Source organism: Bacillus rossius, chromosome 2, assembly GCF_032445375.1.
Source record: "Bacillus rossius redtenbacheri isolate Brsri chromosome 2, Brsri_v3, whole genome shotgun sequence".
In the NCBI taxonomy this organism is placed as follows: Eukaryota; Metazoa; Arthropoda; class Insecta; order Phasmatodea; family Bacillidae; genus Bacillus; species Bacillus rossius.
The window spans coordinates 15,099,121-15,120,772 of NC_086331.1; the positions used below are offsets into that span (position 1 = coordinate 15,099,121).

At 40.9% G+C, this 21,652-nt stretch overlaps 1 protein-coding gene across 4 annotated transcripts in view; it reads right to left on the reverse strand.

Annotated features, from left to right (window-relative positions):
- LOC134529127 (carotenoid isomerooxygenase) overlaps positions 1–21,652 on the reverse strand; it is a 226,858-nt gene that overhangs the window by 61,105 nt on the left and 144,101 nt on the right. Inside the window, exons 1-2 of one of the 4 annotated variants that reach the window (XM_063362890.1) lie at positions 18,835–18,858; positions 17,664–17,776 (exon numbers count right to left, since the gene is read on the reverse strand). The exons of 2 other annotated variants lie outside the window; for them this stretch is intronic. The gene's annotated coding sequence lies outside the window, so the exon portion shown is untranslated. Of the gene's footprint in view, positions 1–17,663; positions 17,777–18,834; positions 18,906–21,652 lie in introns of those variants that run through there. One more of the 4 variants, XM_063362889.1, reaches the window with a different exon arrangement.

Below are 21,652 nucleotides of genomic sequence, written 5' to 3' on the forward strand. Positions count from 1 at the left end.
ATGTCGAATCACAGGCCACCCAGTCGAGACGACTCACAAGTCAATAGCCAATGAACAGTTGGCATTTGCCCGAGTGTGTAGAGGATATTGGAGTCTATCCTGGAGGTCAGTGAATCCGCGAAATTCACGGGTCTCTACAAATTACTAACAAGTATAGAAATTACAAAAAAAATAGCACATAAGATAAACATGATTAACTAACGTACCAAATATTAAAGATAGATTTTAATAATTTGTTATCTATCTAATGCTATAGTTATGGCCTCCACTGCTGGTAAAATCACCATTCGAACCGCAGCGGAGCATAACCTCGTCGCTCTGTCAGGAGTTGCGCGCACATAAAACAATTGCAAAACTCGCGAACTAAGCGGTCTTAAAAACAAACGAAGATTAGCTAAGCTACCACCAAGGAGAACTGCGTGGAACCAGGAGAAAACATGTACTAAACTTTTACCAATTACAACACCAATTTTAAGTTCTGTTGTGTCATGCACTGGTTATTCAACATAGTGTTACGATTTATGTAGGGAGAACTGGGCTAGTGAAATATAGCCCAATTAAGTTTTATTACAGTTTTATTAATTACTAATAATTACATTAATAATAAATAATTGTACTTAAAAATGTCAGATCACAAATACTTTAAAATGTTTATTTGCAAGTCACTCAATGTCTGTCAAGTTCCACAGTTTGCACTCTTCACTGGAGCTAGGCTCAACAGTGGTTCGCCCCTTACCTCGCGCCTGTCCACACACACAGTCTCGCGCCACTCAGTCGCACTCTCTCGATCCCGTCACTCCGCGTCGCGCCGCTCTCGAGGGGGTCTCTCACACTCTTCGCCGATGTCGCACTTCCCTTCACTCGCGGAACTCTCCGAACTCTCCGAACTCGCTCGGAACTCTCACGGCACTCGTCAAGGGACTCCGGCGTCGCTGCTTAAGTACTTGAGGCGCCCTTCTCGAACCGACGAGAGCAGCTGTGACGAGTCCTGACGCCATCCCGACGCCCGAACAGTACAGAAGGGTGGCGTCAATTCACGCTGCTCCGCGCGGTGGCCCACGGAATTCCCAAGGCCGCTCAGCGATGGATAACAGCATCGAGGGAGGACGCTGTGCGCGGAGCGGATGGGGGAGAGGGTAGTTATGACCTTTGTAATCCGGCTAGGCTCCCGTGGCATCCCTTACGTCAGTGGACGGCACGTGACACGGCTCGTGACGTCAGTGGCCGTGCAGGGCCGCCAGCCAGCTCCGAACCTGGCATCGCGGCCTGGTCTCTCACGTTCGTAACAATGACTCGCGATATACGAATTACTACATTCCAAATGGCTGCTACCGTAAACTTTACAAAATCTTTCAAATCATTTAAGAGGCCATTAAAAAATGCTTTATAGTTATTTCTTAACGTAACCATCGCTTAATTACAAGTAGACTATATAATACAATACTTTCATACTATAAGGCAAAAAAGCACTGCAGCTCAAAAAATAAATTAATATTAATAAACATATAATTTGTAGAGCCGGGAAAAATTCGCGAATTCATTTCGTGATAGGCTAAAATACAAATAGTTATACCTCAGTGCTGACGCTGCTATTGGCTCACAACTCACCTGGATGTCTCTGGGCCAATGAGAAACACCCAACCTAAGGCTTTATCGAATCACAGGCTGCTACGTTGGGACGTCTCACAAGACAGCAGCCAATGAGTGGGTCACATTTGACAGAGTGTACGTAGAACTATGGAGTTCATCCTACAGGTCATTGAACCCGCGAATTTTTCCGGTCCCTAATAATTTGGCATGTATAAAATTTATTCATTAACATAAATGTAGACTCTTCCCAGCACAAATTATTTTATTTTGTAAACTATATTTCTTTCCTAACAAACATTTAAATTCTGATAAAGTTTCATATGGCCTAGTCTTCGAAACCAACTTTTTAAAATTCTCATAAATTATACATCTTCGGTGAGTTTAACGTATTTCTAAAATTTTATACGCACACAAAAAAAATACTGCCAAAAGTTCTTAAATCCAAAGGTACTCGTGCGGGCAGGCAAAATGACACGAGTCTGTTGAAAATCACAATGGTTTAAAATCGCACCGCAATTTGAAATTGCAACTCTGATGTAATTTTCATCATGGCGTGTCTCCTGCTTCACCGTGAATTCAATTCGGCTACGATTCGACGTCCCGTTGTACTAATGTCCATCGGGTACTCGGATCCGGGCTAAAGTTGATGCGCGCAAAATAAAATTGAAACACTATAACTAGGGACTGGAAAAATTCGCGGTTTGAATGACCTCTAGGATGGACTCCACGATCCTCTATGTACGCGGGAATATTACACCAGCTCATTGGCTACTGACTAGTGACACCTGCCAACTGGGATGCTTATGATTCAATACTTCTTACGTTAAGGGTCATTCATTGGCTCACAGTCCTTCAGGCAAACTGTGTTCCAATCACTCAAGCGGCAATACGTTACACGCACTTGGATTCTAACCTATCGCGAAATGAACCCGCGAATTTTTCCTTTCTCTAACTGTAACTTTTATTTTCTCTTCTAAAATGTATACGTCCCGCATGCATTGCCAGGATGTTGGAAGGCAACGAACACCATAGCCGTGCGTGCCATGGTGATTACTGGAGACGTCACCACACACTCTCGGCGACATTGACTCGCCGATGATATTTGCTTGCGTATGCGCATGTTCACAGATGCCCAGCCCGTTTTCAACTGCTCGAAGTTTCGAGAACACACCCCGCTCACGTCACATGTCAGTTTTTTTTTAATGTGAATACGTAAGGGCATGCGTTTTTCGCGAAATAATCTGCTCGCTCGTCAGACTGCAACAAGGTATGCCATTGTTCCCTTGTGATTGGCGGCCGTCTGCGAGAGAAGCCATCGCCCTGTCTGGCCGGGCCATTCAGGACGAGTTTGCTTCCGCACTGGCTGGCTGTGATTGGTGCGCCGACAGTAGACATGCACCTAGAATAAACCCAGCCAACCACGAGACACAGAAAATGCTATAGAGTTTTATCATACAGCTGGTCGGAAAATCTTTTCGCGAAAATCACATGGCCCTATGAATACGTCTCTAAAATTGCTTCCATAGTGGGAGGCAATACAAAAAAAGTAAGATAACTAGAGACCCGGAAAATTCGCGGGTTCAATAACCTCCAGGATAGACTCCAATATCCTCTACACACTCGGGCAAATGCCAACTGTTCATTGGCTGCTGACTTGTGAGTCGTCTCGACTGGGTGGCCTGTGATTCGACACTTCTATGAGTGAGGGTCTCTAATTGGCCCTCAGTCCTCCAGATTAACAGTGAACCAATGGCAGAAGCAGCACTAAGGTATCATTATTTGAATTTTAGAATAACACGAAATGAACCCGCGAATTTTCCGGGTCTCTAATGATAACCAAATCAGGGTGTTGAAGCTACATATACATATCATCTCCATCCGAAATTTAATTACACCACTGGATAGCTAAAGGATCAAATAATTAGAACCACGGAATTTTCGCGCATACATTTAGTCGCAAGCTAGAATGCAAACCTCTACACTGTCGCACTGCGTTCATGATTGGACCGCAGTTATCTGGACACGCCCCTCTGCGACCGTGAGCCAACGATGTCCAGCTAGGAGAGAAGTAAGAGAATCAGGTAGTGCCAAATAACAAGGATAAAAATGTTCTCGCTAAGAAATCAACCAATGGGAAAGTAAAAATGGGTCGAGCACACCTATAACTTTGAATTCTAACCTGAGGCCAGAGGAATCCGCGAAAATTCCGGGACTCTACAAATAATTCGTTACGCTAAGTGAGGACTGTGACGCATCGCGCGCGGTGGAGGGGGAAGTGCCGCCATTTTGAGGTCATTTTGCTGCGTTTCGAGATTTCCATTTAGTATCTAGGGACACCTGTATTTCGCGAATACATTTCGTGTCAAGGTATTTCACAAAACACTGTAGCTTTTTCTAAGAGTAATGGCTAGAGACCTGCAAAATTCGCGGATTCAGTGACCTCCAGGATAGACTCTACTACACTCTACACACTCGGGCAAATGCCACCTGTTCATTGGCTGCTGACTTGTGAGTCGTCTCGACTGAGTGTCTGTGATTCGACACTTCTTTGAGCGAGGGTCTCTGATTGGCCCTCATTAATCCAGATTAACAGTGAACCAGTGGTAGAAGAAGCGCTAAGGTATAATTATTTGAATTTTAGCCTATCACGAAATGAATCCGCGAATTTTGCAGGTCTCTAGTAATGGCAAATTGTGAGGGTGCAGCAGTACGGTGACCACATTCTCATTGGCCCCGTCAAGAGCTGGACCACACCTCTCACCGACCTCAGCCAATAACCACAGGAGAAAAGCTACAGTATTTTGTGAAATACCTTGACACGAAATGTATTCGCGAAATACAGGTGTCCCTAAGTATAACTTTTGACTCGGAGAATCTACGACGTTTATTTGGGTTTAATTCGTCAGCTCTCCTTAAAATATATCGATTACATATATAAAACATTAGTGTAAGTTAGTTAAAGTGAATATATATGTTGTTAAAATAAAAAAATATATATAATCAAAAATAAATATAATCGGCCTATACCAGGGGTCGGCAACCTTTTGAGTCGAAAGAGCCAAAAAATTACAATTTACAAAATTTCAAAGTGTTTTAAGAGCCACAAAAATTTTTCATGCCAACAATAAATAGTACTTGCATTATAAAGATTTTTGATAAAAAAAAACTAATCTATTTTTTTATTCATAAGAAAAATTTATTCATATATATAAGAAGTTTTTTTTCACAACAAAATTGATAATATAAATGGTCTTATTAGATAATAACTTATTATATTAGAAAAAAATTAAAACAATTAATCACTTACTTACAGCACAGCCCGTAAGTACTAGTAAAACGAAAACCTCGGGCGGATGGATAGCTTTAAATTGATAATTTAACTGCTTGATGACATATTGTTTAGTAAAATATAACAAGCGTGGAAAAAAACCAGGCTTACTACTGGTTTGTAATAAAAAAGTATTTTCTGTAAAAATGACGTGGTGATGCAGTATTTCTGGAACGGAACTAAAGAGCCGCAGCTTCACATCCAAAGAGCCGCATGTGGCTCGCGAGCCACAGGTTGCCGACCCCTGGCCTATACGCGTCGAAAAGCCAAATCCAAGTACAGAGATCGCATACGGTTGGAAAGATTTTACCAAAAGTAATCGAATTAAACCAATAAAAAATATTACCTGTTACGTACACGTATTCACGAACAACACACGGTCGTGTCCATGACACAGCCACACCCCATTTTTTTTATTCAACCACACTATCAACATCTGTCGGGCATCTGCTGCACTACATCACAACAGTACGAAACTAGCACCGCACTATCGGTGCTGTCCAAAGCTCACCCTGATTTGTTTCTCATGCGATCTCAACAGAAGTTTGATAAATGCCTAATTACTAGAGACCTGCAAAATTCGCGGTTTCATTCGGTGATAGGCTAGAATTCAAACACATATACCTCTTAGATAATTTTGCTATTGGCTTACTGTTCATCTGGACGAATCTCAACCAGTTATAAACCCTCAACCAAAGAAGGATCGAATCATAGACCAACCAAATGAGACGACTTACAAGTCGGCAGCCAATGAACTTGCGTTATTTGCCCGAGTGTACAGGGGTGTGTGCAGTTTATCCTGAAGGCCATCGAAACCGCGAATTTTGCAGGTCTCTACTAATTACTAACCAGCATGAGTAACCAAACAAATAATTTAAAAAAATACAAACTTATGAGACTGCCCGGTATCAATAATAGTCTACATATACCTACCTATTTGAGCTGCTGTAAATAAATATTAAAACTTGCAATAAAACCAATTACAGTCAACAATACGAACAGTAACATAACTATAATATCAAAAATATGAACCAGAATGTTTTCGTGGCCTTGGCTTGGGCCACATAGTTTTAACGGTTTTAATGTAGTTAATGACAAATGCATTCAAATAAAAACCAACTATGACATAAACAATTTAAAATAATACTAATATATTTTCGTCGTCCAGGGTCATAGCTGTGGTCATCATCAATCAATTTTATCAGCTTCCAAGTTTTTTTTTGCTTATTTATTACTAGTGTCCCGGAAATTTCGCGGATTCCTCTGGCCTCAGGATAGAATTCAAAGTTATAGGTGTGCTCGACCCCTGTTTACTTTCCCATTGGTTGATTTCTTAGCGAGAACATTTTTATCCTTGTGATTTGACAATACCTGATTCGCTTACTTCTCTTCTAGCTGTGCATCATTGGCTCACGGTCGTAGAGGGGTGTGTCCAAAAAACTGCGTGCCAATCATGAACACACTGCGAGAGTGTGGAGGTTTGCATTCTAGCTTGCGACTAAATGAATCCGCGAAATTTCCGTGGCTCTATCTATTACCTACTTCTTTGTCTCCGTCATCTACGCCGTCTCTACTGCCATGTATCAACCTTCTTCACTGTTAATTTGTTTCATTCAAGGAATGTTACTGTAATTTAAGATAATTTGTTTCATATACTTTGTCTTAAATTGTAGTAACATTCCTTATCACTTCTTTCTTCTTCCTGTCTTGTTTTCTTTCATGTCAGCATCTAGTTACTATCTAGCTTATTCGCTGTCTTCTCCTATCATCGGTCATTAAAATATCTTTCTTCTCAATCAAAACAACCTAAATATTCTATTTTATTGGAATGAACTAGTCCTCACTAAGCCCCGCTGGCATAACACGAACACAACCGACTTTGAATGTATATTTGGTGATTTGTTACATGGGAATGGTAATGCCTAGGGGCAGGCATTTTTCACGAAAAAATCCGAACACTTATTAGACTGCAACAAGGTATACCCACACCTGTGGTTTCTTCCTTGTGATTGGCGGCCGTCTGCGAGAGAAGTCGTTGCCTTATCTGACCGAGCCACTCAGGACGCGTTTACTTCCGCACTGAATCACTGTGATTGGTAGGGACCTGAAAAATTCGCGGTTTCGATGACCTTCAGGATAGTCTGCACAGTCCTCTATACAATCGGGCCAATAACGCCAGTTCGTTGGCTGCTGACTTGTGAGTCGTCTCAACTGGTTTGCCCGAGATTCGTCACTTCTTCGGTTGAGGGTTTCTCATTGGCCCAGAGTCGCCCAGACGAACAGTGAGCCAATAGCAAGAGCAGCTTAAAGGTATATGTGTATGAATTTCAGACTATCGCGAAATGAATCTGCGAATTTTACAGGTCTCTAGTGATTGGTGTTGTTACAATCGATATGCACCTGGGAGAAACTCTCCCAATCACGAAACACAGACGATGCTACAGTGTTTTAACTTTCAGCTAGTCTCGAAATCTCTGCATGCCCCTAGTAATGCCCCTCTTCAAACCGTGGTAAGTCCTGCCGATCAGTGACTCAGCCCTCTGGTGTCTCCCCCCCCCCCCCCAACTAAACACTCTACAAGCGGTAATTGATAGCGACCCGAAAAATTCGCGGGTTCATTTCGTGTTATGCTAGAATTCAAATAATTATACCTTAGTGCTGCTTCTGTCATTGGTTCACTGTTAATCTGGAGGACTGAGGGCCAATTAGAGACCCTCACTCATAGAAGTGTTGAATCACAGGCCACCCAGTCGAGACGACTCACAAGTCAGCAACCAATGAACAGTTGGCATTTGCCCGAGTGTGTAGAGAATATTGGAGTCTATCCTGGAGGTGATTGATCCCGCGAATTTGTCGGGTCTCTAGTGATTGATGACGCCGACCTGTGTCGACTTGAAGGTTCACGACAGACAAGAGCGAGGCCAGAGGTGCGCTCAGGAGGAGAACTGACGTGCGCTGATTGGTCGAAACTGCCAGCGGAAAGTTTCCCGAAGCTTGCTTCCTGAATAGTTACTCTAGGTCCAACGGGTGAGTGAGCAGAGAAGCCGTCTCTGGTTCAAGGCCACTGGTTTGGGAGCGACACGTATCCCAGGGCGGATCACCCGCCTAACTCGTCAATGGTTGTCAGTGTTCTCGACGGAACTCACTTATCTCACCATACGCCTTTTTGACGTGGTTTAGATGAGGACAGTACTGACTAGAGACATGCAATATTCGCGGTTTCGATGGCCTTCAGGATAAACTGCACATACCCCTGTACACTCGGGCAAATAACGCAAGTTCATTGGCTGCCGACTTGTAAGTCGTCTCAGCTGGTTTGTCTGTGATTCGATCCTTCTTTGGTTGAGGGTTTATATCTGGTTGAGATTCGTCCAGATGAACGCAAATGATTACATGATTAGCAAAATTATCTAAGAGGTATATGTGCTTGAATTCTAGCCTATCAAAGAATGAATCCGCGAATTTTGCATGTCTCTAGTAATGACTAGTCTTCCGTGGTTTCATTTTCGAGCTACTTTTATTCAGTTGGCTGTAAATCGTACTAAAAGTTGTATGTTTTCAAAATATTTTATTGTATTTTCACCGATACCAATTAATGGAGGCATGCAGATTTCGCGAAAAGATTTCGGGACTAGAAGAAAGTTAAAACACTGTAGCATCGTCTACGTTTCGTGATTGGGTGAGTTTCTCCCAGGTACATATCGATTGTAACAACACCAATCACAGTGATTCAGTGCGGAAGTAAACGCGTTCTGAGTGGCTCGGTCAGATAAGCCGACGACTTCTCTCGCAGACGGCCGCCAATCACAAGGAAGAAACCACAAGTGCGGGTAAACCTTGTTGCAGTCTAGTAGGCGTTCAGGTTTTTTTCGCAAAAAATGCCTGCCCCTATATATACATATAATTCGGGGGTGGCAGGGCATGGCGACTGCCACTGCCAGAACGGACCAACCAGGTATTTAGCCACCTTATTTTGAAGTAAAAATATCAGTAATATACGAACAATTGTAAAACGAATTTTTACAAGCATGACACGTTCTTGATTTCAAGCCTTATTAATGATTGGTGTTGTAACAATCGACATGCACCTTAAAGAAACTCACCCAATCACGTAACACAGACGGTGATACATTGTTTTGACTTTCAGCTAGTCTCGGAATCTTTTCGCGAAATATGCATTCCCCTACATATAAATCAGACACATGATGTCCGTACGGATCGTTGAAATGCAGCAGCAGCCAATGAAAAATAGACCTTGACTTATTTATGTGCACCTGTGTGGAGTTTATCCTGTTACCATAAAACAACAAGAATTCTGCAAATTTTATCTCAGCCCTAGTTCGCGCAATTTCCCGACGCGTTATCAAGAGATTTTTTTCTTTACATGCGGTAACGCACGAATAGGCCTACACAAATACAGAATGTAGAGGATGGAATTTTCCCACGAACTATGATCACACCTTAAAAAAATTTTTTTTTTGTAAATGGTACTGAAATCATCATGTAATATTACAGATATTTGTAATTTTGTAAATGTACATGAAAGCAATAAATTGTATCATTAAAAAAAATGTTTGCAGTAATACTAGGTTCGGATTCTTGCACGGCCATTTATTATTTGTGTTGGCCCACTACCTACACTAGTTAAAATTTTTTGTAAACCGTTTCCTGAATGGCTTGCCACTATTAACTGCGCACATCAAAAAGCACAATAAAACCATATAAAGCAAAATTTTTGTATATTCGTTTATTAGAGACCCGACAAATTCGCGAGTTCAAGGACCTCCAGGATAGACTCCAATATCCTCTACACACTAGGGCAAATGCCAACTGTCCATTGGCTGCTGACTTGTGAGTCGTCTCGACTGGGTGGCCTGTGATTCGACACTTCTATGAGTGAGGGTCTCTAATTGGCCATCAGTCCTCCAGATTAACAGTGAACCAGTGGCAGAAGCAGCACTAAGGTATAATTATTTGATTTTTAGCATAACACGAAATGAACCCGCGAATTTTACGGGTCTCTATACGATTATATTTTCCATTGTTAAAAATTTTATTCTTGTATAAAAAAATCAATCAGAATTTAAATTCATGCATTAATTTTAGTAAGCACGACAGGATATTATTCAATATTGTTTTCAAAAACGTATTTTGTATATTCAAAAATAACCACAGCAATGCGATGTACAAATGGACGATATTTTTCTTGTAATTTTTCAAACTATTTCTTGGTAATTGGTTCCCAAATAAACCTTTGTAAGTACAAACATGGTTTTTTTTTCTTCTGTGCGGGAATCGAATCCCTATTTGCCCTGAGTTATTTGTGATTTCCGGGAACCAGTGGAAACAAAATCATAGGATGTCCGAACCACAATTATAAACCCGTGTCCTCCAGGAATGCGAACCCAGTGTGTTACCACTGCATCAGTTCTTTCTGCGAGCCCGTTTTCAACTTCACACACACTAATTGGAATGTAAAAAATAAAATAAAAATACAAACCCGCAAAAATGATAGAATAGATTGGACCAAGCACTATCAAAACGACGGGAAAAAAAATTACTTCTATGTCCTAAGACAATACTTATTAACAATACATTGCTATGTTTAAAATGTTAGTTACCCATTTACGTGTTCACCTATTTATATTTTAACAGGGACTTATTCATGACATTTTGGCATCAATTATTTTTTGACGTGACAACGTCTAATAAATCGATGAACGCCGGCTGCACGCACGAAAAAGTGTCCCGCTACGCACATTGTCACGTTACTCTGTGTCCCGTTACGCTCATCGTACGCTTGCGCCGCATCTATCTCTCTTCCACTCGATTGGAAAAACCATCGATTTGACTTTTTCGAGGCACATTAAACTTGAAACACTCCCATTCGTTTCCTACTTTTCCGATCATCGTCCTATCCTTAACAGAATAACACAGATTGGAATAAGTTAAATAGCAAACATGTATAAAATTATAGTTAAAATAATCTGTTCGTTAAAGTAATAAACATATTTGAATTAATGAGTGCAAATAAAAGTAAATTTATCAACTAAATTGTAGATTTCATTTCACTCCTTCTTTGTATCCAAAAATAGTGATAATTCAATAAAAATGTTTCAATTTTATTTATAAAAGTATGCAATCATTTCATCAATGTTTTGTTGTGACATTGTCACGTTAAACTATCGTCCGTAAACCGACTTTACAGACAACCATTTTTTTTTATATCTTGGTCTTTTTATGTAAATGAATGGCATACTAAGGAATGGAAAGAACATACTCGACCTTTGTTTTACGTAGCAGACTACAGTGGTAATGAAACAGCGGCATTACGCAAGCGCAAGCAGGAACTGGCTGATTATTCCATGAAGCCAACTGCTGATAACAACGCAACACAGAGATCCGCTAGGCCACCAAGGTCGGCGGGAACCAGTGTGCATGGCCACTTCCTCTTCTTTCTCCAGCCACAGAGCTCTGCTGCAGGCAGCGGCGGATCCAAGGGGACGGGGGGTCACCATGGGCAAGTGCCCCCCCCCCCTCCCCCGAAAAACCAGTTGTCTGCTACATTAATATTGCCCGACAAAAATGATTGTTCTGAAACCAATAATGAATGAATTTCTTGTAGAATCATAAAATCTGGTGGTTGGATGGTATGTGTAGTGTGAGTAGATTAAATCCAAATTAAGTAATTTTAAGACATTTTTTCTCTGGCTACTCTGAAATCCTAGAGTGCCCCCTCCGAGGTGAACCTCTGGATCCGCCACTGGCTGCAGGTCAGGGCTAGGTCTCTCCAAAGAATGTCAGATATAAAACCGAAAGAAGCCATCTTGGTTTCAACCATTTTTATGCCTCGACTTTTTTTTTTAATGAAGTCATACTTATTTAGGCACGTTATGAAAAAATTATGAAAGTGAATTTTTCACGATGCGCGCTCCACATGTAGCAAACATTTACGGGATGAAAAGAAGAAAAAAAAGCTACATACAAATAAAAATTATGCATGTGCTTTTAAATCATATACTTTAGTGATGGATATTGAATACTTGTCTATATAATTAAAAAAAATTATTATTTATTTTGAATATTATTGTTAGAAATTGTGTTTATAAACTATTTTAAGTGTATTTTCAATTGTCTCTTTATAAGTTAGGTTATGTTCCCGTATATATAATTTATTTAAACTATAAATTTACACTATTATTTAATAAATAATTAAAATTAATTAATTAGAATAAAATTCATTATACTTATAGAATTTCGTTACTAATAAAAATTTATCTGTGTTTATACTGATATTGACTACTATTCATTTTATTTTTTATTTGATTGAATTCATACTTTAACAACCGTATTTATGATATCACTCCAGTCCTTTTGTTATTTTATTTCTATAAATTATTTGCATGAAAAATTAAAGTTAGCTTTTTTTATTAGGCCAAGTAAGTACAAATTCAAACGCGCATACATAAGTAAATACACGGAACCATTCTTAGTTTGATATTGGATATTTAGCTTCGTTAAAGCGTCTTATATAAATCAACGTAGTACCTTAAGTTAACAGTGCTGGCTGCTACAAATGTTCCCCTGAGTAGTAATTTGGTATTGAATTTTTTTTGAGAACCAATTTAACTTTGTAATATTACCATAAAAAACACTATAATTAATCCTCAGAAAATCTTTGAAATGCCTTAACAAAAGCAAATTCAATAATAAGCAGCCCGTCTAGTCAGGGGTGTATTTGTGTTAGACGGAATGATAAGTGCGACGTTCACTGGTGCTTCTAGCGCTTTATCGCCTCTAAGCGCAAGGCTCGGAAATGGCGTGCAGTCTTCTCGTCGTGCACAGGACAACTGTAAGATTTGTGTGCTAACCATAACATAATATGGCGGATAATTGAAGATAAAGGTGTAACAATTAGAGACCCGTAAAATTCGCGGATTCATTTCGCGATAGGATAGAGTCCAAATACTTTTGACATTATTTTGCTTCAGTGATTGGGTCACAGTTTATCTGAAGTACTCTAGGCAAATGAAAAAACCTTAACAGAAGAATTAGAGAATCACGATCATTCCAGTCAACAGGTGTTACGAGTCAGTAACCAATCAGCAGATGTAATTTGCACGAGTGAATAGAGGATCATGGAGTCTATCCTTTAGAGATTTAAAATCGCGAATTTCACGGGTCTCTAGTAATAATGCAAGCACCTTGGGTGCTTTCAAGAATCTGTATATAGTGTTTGTTCATGCCTAATTCTTAAGGGCAGGCATTTTTCGCGAAAATATCTGAGCACTTATTAAACTGCAACAAGATATACCCGCACCTGTGGTTTCTGCCTTGTGATTGGCGGCCGTCTGCGAGAGAAGTCGTTGCCTTATTTGACCGAGCCACTCAGGACGCGTTTACTTCCGCACTGAATCACTATGATTGGTGTTGTTACAATCGATATGTACCCGGGAGAAACTCACCCAATCACGAAACACAGACGATGCTATAGTGTTTTAACTTTCATCTAGTCTTGAAATCTTTTCGCGAAATCTGCATGCCCTTACTAATTCTGAAAACATAAGTTTAAGCTATTTTCACTCTCTTATAAATACTGTTTAAAAACTAAGTTCAGACACATAACTACTCATTTTCCCTCAAAGTATTCTTAAATGATTTCTGTAAATAGACACTAGGTACTCGTATATCTTGAGCAGTTTTTAAACTGCGTGTTTTTTTCTTCTGAAACTCTGCACACACCCTGTGTGTGCCAGGGACACTGTATGTGGGGTTATAAATCTGTATGGTGATAGGAAAAAATTATTTCATACTTTTTATTCCGTTTTAAAAACGTGGCATATTAAAAAATGTTTTAAAGTAATTACTTTCGGCTTTTTTTAAGTTTTTGTGTGTCCGTATTAATATTGCATTGTCATCGAGTTATGAGTTATGTTCTTATGTTTAAAATTTAAAGTCTCTAGTTCATCGGGAAGACAGTTTAAAATCGATCGCAAAATTTGTACCGAACAGACAAACTGACAGACAAAAAACCAAGTTAATAAAAACGTGGTAATAAAAAGGAAGCAAATAAAATATTAAGTGTGTACACGTTCCGTATAATAGCCGATAATTTTTACCTCGGCTCTTACCTTCAGATGACTTACAAATACAGTCCCAGTTATAAATTGTAATAGTATCGACTGTAAGCGTAGTACAGTTTTGGTTCAAGGTTACATTTAAAGAGTAAATAAAGCAGTTTTAGATAAGCGCATGCGTGACACAGCTTTGTTGTTTTCTCGCTTGCAGCGCCACCTACGCAAAATGGCAACTTTAAACGTTAAGTGTTTTGTGGTCTACAATTTGCTAAGAGCTAATTTGTAATTTTAGATCAACGTGCGTTTAGTATATTTTAGTTGTGATCCATGTGGAAAAAGCATCAGTCGATGGTAGAGACGACAGAGCTCTATTTCGCTGACCTCCGCGTTCACATGTCATAACGCCATGCGATTTTTTTTCCTTTGGGGGTTTATAAAAGATCGTGTCTACGTTCCGCCGCTACCTAATTATTTTCTATAGTTGAGACACAGAATTGAAGAGGCTATTGCTTCCTTTACTCCGGACGTGTTAACCAAAGTGTGGGAAGAAGGTGAACATATTGAAAATTTGTAAGAAAAACTAAGTTAGTTTACCTTCAATACGATATATTGTTTGTAGTAAACAGTCTAAATTAAATTGTTATAAATAATAAGGAATGGCTGTAAAATTTTAACTGTCTAAGTAAGTCTCAAATTTTATAAGCGTCACACCAGTTGTGAAAACGAACAATTAACTTTTGAATTGTAGTCAGTAGAGGTGTATTAAATGAGGCGGGCTGATACGTGCGACGCTCGCTGGTGCTTATATCGCAGTATCGCCTCTAAGCGCAAGGCTAGGAACTGGCGCGCTGTCTTCTCGTCGTGCATGGCTCAACTATGAAATTTGAGCGGTGACCATAACATAATATGGCGGAGAGATGAAGATAAAGATTAATGCAATGTCCTTGAGTGCTTTCGAGGACATTTACGGGAAATTTCATGTCTAAAATTATCTCTGGAAACACGCGTTTTTAACCCTATTCACGCTGTTAAAAATGCAGTTTTAAAAAGAAATACGGAAACAGAAATACCTATCCAACCTCAACGTATGCTTTTCGTAAACAGACGCCGCTCGGATATCTTGAACAGTTTTCAAATCACGTGGTTTCTTCTGCGTGAGCCCAGGTAGGTGGCGGGCCATTTAATGGTGGGTTGGTTGGTAATGGAAAAGTCGCAATTAACCATTCTTTTTTTTAAGGTGGTTAAGGATACTGGCTGGTAAATAATGGTACCTTTGTAATTACCGGGCACGTGAGGAGTTGGTACCATTTATGAAAATTTATTTTCACCCGTTGCCAGGACTGCGTGGAGGAAGAAGAGGGTTACTTCTGTAAGACATGAATAGAGACCGGAAAAATTCGCGATTTCAATGACCTTTAGTATAGACTCCATGATCCTCTATGCACGAGGGAAAATTACTTTTGCTCATTGGCTACTGACTCGCGACACATGTTAACTGGGACGCTCGTGATTCGATACCTACTTCTTTTGTTGAAAGTTTTTCATTGGCCGAGTGTCATTCAGATAAACTGTGGCCCAATCACTGATGCAGTTAAAGGGCAAACTTATTTTGATTCTAGCCTATCACGAAATGAATCCGCGAATTTTTCAGGTCTCTAGACATAAATATATATATAAAATTTTGTTAAAACATGTGGAAGATTGTTGTGATTTAATGCCATAAGTAAGTTAACTCACAACTTGTGGTTTTACGAACATCTCCGAATAACTTTTAATGAACACTTTTACAAACCTAAAGTAAAAAATAAATAAATAAATAAATAAATAAGTGGTTTAAGTTCTGGTAGACAGCATGGTAGTCAGAGACGGTACCTCACAAAGTCGCAGATCAAATATCTTGAGAAATAAATCGGTAGCGCCACGATTATTTCGTGGATTAATTTCACTCCAGACTAGAATCTACTTGCCTGTACATAACCAAGCCTTTTAAGAGTGGCCATTGGTCGATAACAAGACCACGCTGTTCGACGAGTTGTACGGGATTGGGTAATCAAGTCTTCTCCTTGTTTATAACTGGTTCAATGTCGTGAAGAACGTGTCAAGAGCACCGCAGACCAATCATCAACTAGAAGAACATATATAAGTGATTCAAGTCTACTTTGCTACTTAACGACAAAGCGAAATAATCATAACTAGGGGCAGGCAAATTCGCGAAAAACCCTGATCGTCTACTAGACTGCAACAAGGTATACCCGCACCAGCGGTTTCTTCCTTGTGATTGGCGGCCGTCTGCGAGAGAAGTCGTCGCCTTGTTTTACCGAGCCACTCGGGACGCGATTGATTCCGCACTGGCTTAATGTGATTGGTGTTGTAACAATCGACACATAAACTCACCCAATCACGGAACACAGATGGCGCTACATTGTTTTGACTTTCAGCTAGTCTCGGAATCTTCTCGCGAAAAAATGCCTGCCCCTAATCATAACCCTACCTTTTCTTTTAATTAATATTTTTAAAAATGTATTATGTTAGATATAATAGCTTGTCAAAAATAATACCACGAGATTACGCTTATTTTACTTATTATTTATAGGAAACTTCGTCACATAGGTTTCGCGAATATCTTCTCCCCGGAAATTCCCGTCCCAAAACCTAGGGGAAAAGGAAAATATTGCGATTTCATTCAGCGATTGCAAGACTGAAAAAAATACTACACGTTTTTAAAGAGCTTGTAATTGGACGAAGCATAAGTATAATTCTAAGCCAACAGAAAAACTGGTGGAACAGAGACAACAAACCGTGTGCAAACCAGCATCTAATAAGTTGGGCCAAGATCATTTAGGGGATTAATTTCACTCCAGGATGGACTCGAATTGTCCATGTATGATCAAGTCGTCATTGACCGATGAAAAGGTCACATTCTTTATAAGTAGAGACCTGTAAAATTCGCGGATTCATTTCGCGATAGGATAGAGTCCAAATACTTTTGACATTATTTTGCTTCAGTGATTGGGCCACAGTTTATCTGAAGGACTCTGGGCCAATGAAAAATCTTTAACAGAAGAATTAGCGAATCACGATCATTCCAGTCAACAGGTGTTACGAGTCGGTAACCAATCAGCAGATGTAATTTGCACGAGTGCATAGAGGATCATGGAGTCTATCCTTTAGGGATTTGAAATCACGAATTTTACAGGTCTCTATTTATAAGGTCACGCGTAACCGGTAGAGGCGTGTAAAGATTCCGATCGCTCATTAGACTGCAACAAGGTATGCTCGCGCTGACGAGTGTTTGCTTGTGATTGGCGGCCGTCTGCAAGAGAAGCCATTGCCCTGTTTGACCGGGCCAATTCGGACGCGTTTGCTACAGCGCTGGATGGCTGTGATTGGTGTGCTGACAGCTGACATGCACCTAAAATAAACCCAGCCAACCACGAGACACAAAATTTCAACAAACAGCGGGCCTGGAAAACTTTTCGCGGAAAAAAGGAGATTGGGCGCTCACTTCTGCTCTTCGTTCACGGCGTCTCAAGAGAACTGCGGACCAATCAACAGCACGAAGCAGATGAGTACGTGCTTCAAGTCTACCCGCGGAGTGATCGTTAGGGACAGGCATTTTTCGCAAAACATCTGAACGTTTATTAGACTGCAACAAGGTATACCCGCACCTGTGGTTTCTTCCTTGTGATTGGCGGCCGTCCGCGAGAGAAGTCGTCGCCTTGTTTCAGCGAGCCACTCAGAACGCGTTTACTTCCGCACTGAATCACTGTGATTGTAGAGACTGGAAAAATTCGCGATTTCAAATTCCTAAAGGATAGACTCCATGATCCTCTATGCACTCGTGCAAATTACATCTGCTGATTGGTTACCGACTCGTAACACCTGTTGACTGGAATGATCGTGATTCGCTAATTCTTCTGTCAAAGTTATTTCATTGGCCCAGAGTCTTTCAGATAAACTGTAGCCCAATCACTGAAGCAAAATAATGTCAAAAGTATTTGGACTCTATCCTATCGCGAAATGAATCCGCGAATATTACAGGTCTCTAGAGATTGGTGTTGTTACAATCGATATGCACCTGGGAGGTACTCACCCAATCACGAAACACAGACTATGCTACAGTTGTTTTAACTTTCATCTAGTCCCGAAATCTTTTCGCGAAATCTGCATGGCCCTAGCCATGATTAGAGTCCCGGAAATTTCGCGGATTCCTCAGGCCTCAGGATAGAATTCAAAGTTATAGGTGTGCTTGACCCATGTTTTCTTTCCCATTGGTTGATTTCTTAGCGAGAACATTTTTATCGTTGTTATTTGGCACTACCTGATTCGCTTACTTCTCTCCTAGCTGGACATCGTTGGCTCACGGTCGTAGAGGGGCGTGTCCAGATAACTGCGGTCCAATCATGAACACAGTGTGACAGTGTAGAGGTTTGCATTCTAGCTTGCGACTAAATGAATGCGCGAAAATTCCGTGGCTCTAGCAATGACTAGAGACCCGTGAATTTCGCGGAATCATTTCGTGTTATGCTAAAATTCAAATAATTATACTTCAGTGCTGCTTCTGTCATTGGTTCACTGTTAATCTGGAGGACTGAGGGCCAATTAGAGACCCTCACTCATAGAAGTGTCGAATCACAGGCCATCCAGTCGAGACGACTCACAAGTCAGCAGCCAATGAACAGTTGGCATTTGCCCGAGTGTGTAGAGGATTGTGTAGTCTATCCTGGAGGTCATTGAACCCGCGAATTTTTCCGGTCTCTAGCTATAAGAGTCTCTCGGGATGGACAGCGGCCATCCCCCAGCTCGGAGGAAGCGGAGGACCAGCGGGAAAGGACTGACCTCTCTGGCGATGGTGTGTTCGCCCGGCCGGTGGAACCTCACTGAGCCGCCGCGGCGCTAGGCTGCGTCCCGACTCCGGTACCCCCTCCCCCCTCCAACATCCTCCTCCCTCCCCCCCCCCCCCTCCACCCCTCCAGCCCGGCCAATCGCGTCGCAGCGCTCAGCGGACCCGCAAGTTGCGGCGCGCTGGAAGAGACGCCCAAACATTCGTTTGCATGTGGCCGAATAGATACATACGGTTGATTCAAGGCAAATATTTCTGTCGCGGCCAAGATTTGTCTGACCCGACAAAACCGGTTTAGTCCACGCAACTATGTATTTTGTCACGGATGAAAATAAAAAAAAAATTTTTACACTTAGAAATTGGCATGGCCAAACTATACATTTTGTTACATATTTTAACAAATAAGTACTTGTTCGTCTCAAACAAGCCCTTTTTTTTCTGTGCATAGTCACTATCAGGTGACTTGTCTTAAATATTACACTTCTCCAAAGTACGACAATCATTTTTTTTGGGAAAAAATCTACGTTTGGTGATAAATGACAGGAACTCGTATTCTCCGTTCACTCTTAGCTGAGTTCTGAAATAAACAAACACCGTCGTATCACTGCGCCGCGTCAGCAAGTGATAGGCTGCATTCATTTTGCGCGCCAAGCACTAGTTGCAGCACACACACTTCAGTACAGTCGGTGCTAATAAAATAACGGAGAAGTAATATAACAGGAAAATGGTGCCGTTACCGTTCAGGACACAAAAGCAAACAATGTTTATTTTTTGAATAATCGATAAAATAGCACCGTAACGTAAGACAACAATATGATAGTGTTACGATTTGGTACTCACCTAATCACTATCTGGCAGTGGTGCTATCCCTTCCAGACTTGAATCAGACCTACCACCACTATCTTCGCCACTACTGTGGTCACTGTCACCAAGAGGAACTATAACACTGTCAACGACAATATCACTGATGCCATCCAATTCCCACATTCTTTCCTCTTCTTTCATTACGTGCCGAATACAGTCGTTCCACTTCTCTGGAGTAATCTGAGACAAAGCTGTGGCTACCAAATAACGTACCTCGCTTAGCTTGAATGTTCTGTTATTACGGGTTGCATTCATTCGATGTGTATGATATTTAAGTATTACAATAGGCGCCTATTTTAATGAGGCGAGGGGGTTCACGTGCGAGTGTGCTCTAATGCAATAACCGCCACTGTGTCCCAGTGTACACTGCTCTTCGAAACACCCGTAAATTCCGCAGTTAAACTCGCGATATCGTTCACACGACAATCCGGATATTTGTCTGAAAATGTTTTAAAAACATTCAACACAATAGTTTTCTGTGCACTTTTAGAAGGCTTTCCCCGTTCTGTGCTTTACAAAAATCGGTCCGGCGACCGGCGTCAGCCATAACAAACCGTGCGCGCGCGAATCCGAAATACAACTGTTGCGCCGGGCGTCAACTTTACACCGTACACACGGAGTCTGCTAACATAATTGTAAGTAAATACTTGCTAACACATTAAACTGTATTGGATATTAATGGTGAAAGACTATAATGTTATATAACAACAATTGTTATAAAAAAAAGCCGTGTAAAAATACTTACAAATGGTACGTAACCAAGGGACTATTTCTTGCGCACGAATAACGTGCGCGGCGGCCGGCAGCCAATGAAAATGTTTGTTTACAAGAGGCTTTGTTTATTTCAAAACTCAGGTAAGAGTGAACGGAGAATAGCAGCAAAAATTTTATCACAACTCAGGGTAGCTATTGCCTATTACTAGAGACCCGGAAAATTCGCGGATTCTTCTGGCCTCAGGATAGAATACAAAGTTATAGGTGTGCTCGACCCATGTTTACTTTACCATTGGTTGATTTCTTAGCGAGAACATTTTTATCCTTGTTATTTGGCACTACCTGATTCGCTTACTTCTCTCCTAGCTGGGCATCATTGGCTCACGGTCGTAGACGGGTGGTCCAGATAACTGCGGTCCAATCATGAACACAGTGCGACAGTGTGGAGGTTTGCATTGTAGCTTGCGACTAAATGAATGCGCGAAATTTTCGGGTCTCTAACTATTAATTAATAGGCTAACAGTAGGTAACTGCTACCCTGAAGATGGCGACTGCGATGTCTACCGAAACGTTAGCGAAATCTTTGCCTTCGTCGCGGCTAGAACCCAGAAGCCAAGCAACTTCATTTTGTTGTATACACGGGCGTGTATGTTTCTTCAGCAAAATGATTTCTAGACTAGCTGTAGCATTGTCTGTGCTTCACGATAGGGCTCTGCTTCGTTCGGGTTCAAGTTCACTTCCGGCACACGAATCGCGGCAGTTTTTGCACAAGCAAACGCGTTCTCATTGGTCTGCCAAACCGAGGCAACTGCTTATCTTGCAGGTGGCCGCCAATCACCAGGAAGAAACAGCTGCCGCGGGTACGCCCTTTTGCAGACTCGTGAGCGTGCAGATTTTCTTTGCGAAAAATACCTTCCCCTTATTATTTACCTACAATATTGAAAACTACAACTTGTCGGTATAATCGCCGTACACATTGCGGAATTGGCAACGAAAGATAACAAGTTTGGCATTGTCTTCTTTAAAAAACCTTCACTGTAATTTAGTTTGTAAATTAAACAAAAATATTCACGTAAGATTACAGTTGTTTGTACATATTTACGTTCACGTGGAAACAACTATAGCACTACAAAATAGTGTTCGCAGTTATACTGGGTTCGGTTCAAAACCCGGGCATTTATGCTTTATGTCGTCCAAATACCTCCCAAAGTTAAAGTTATTTTTCTAAACCATTCC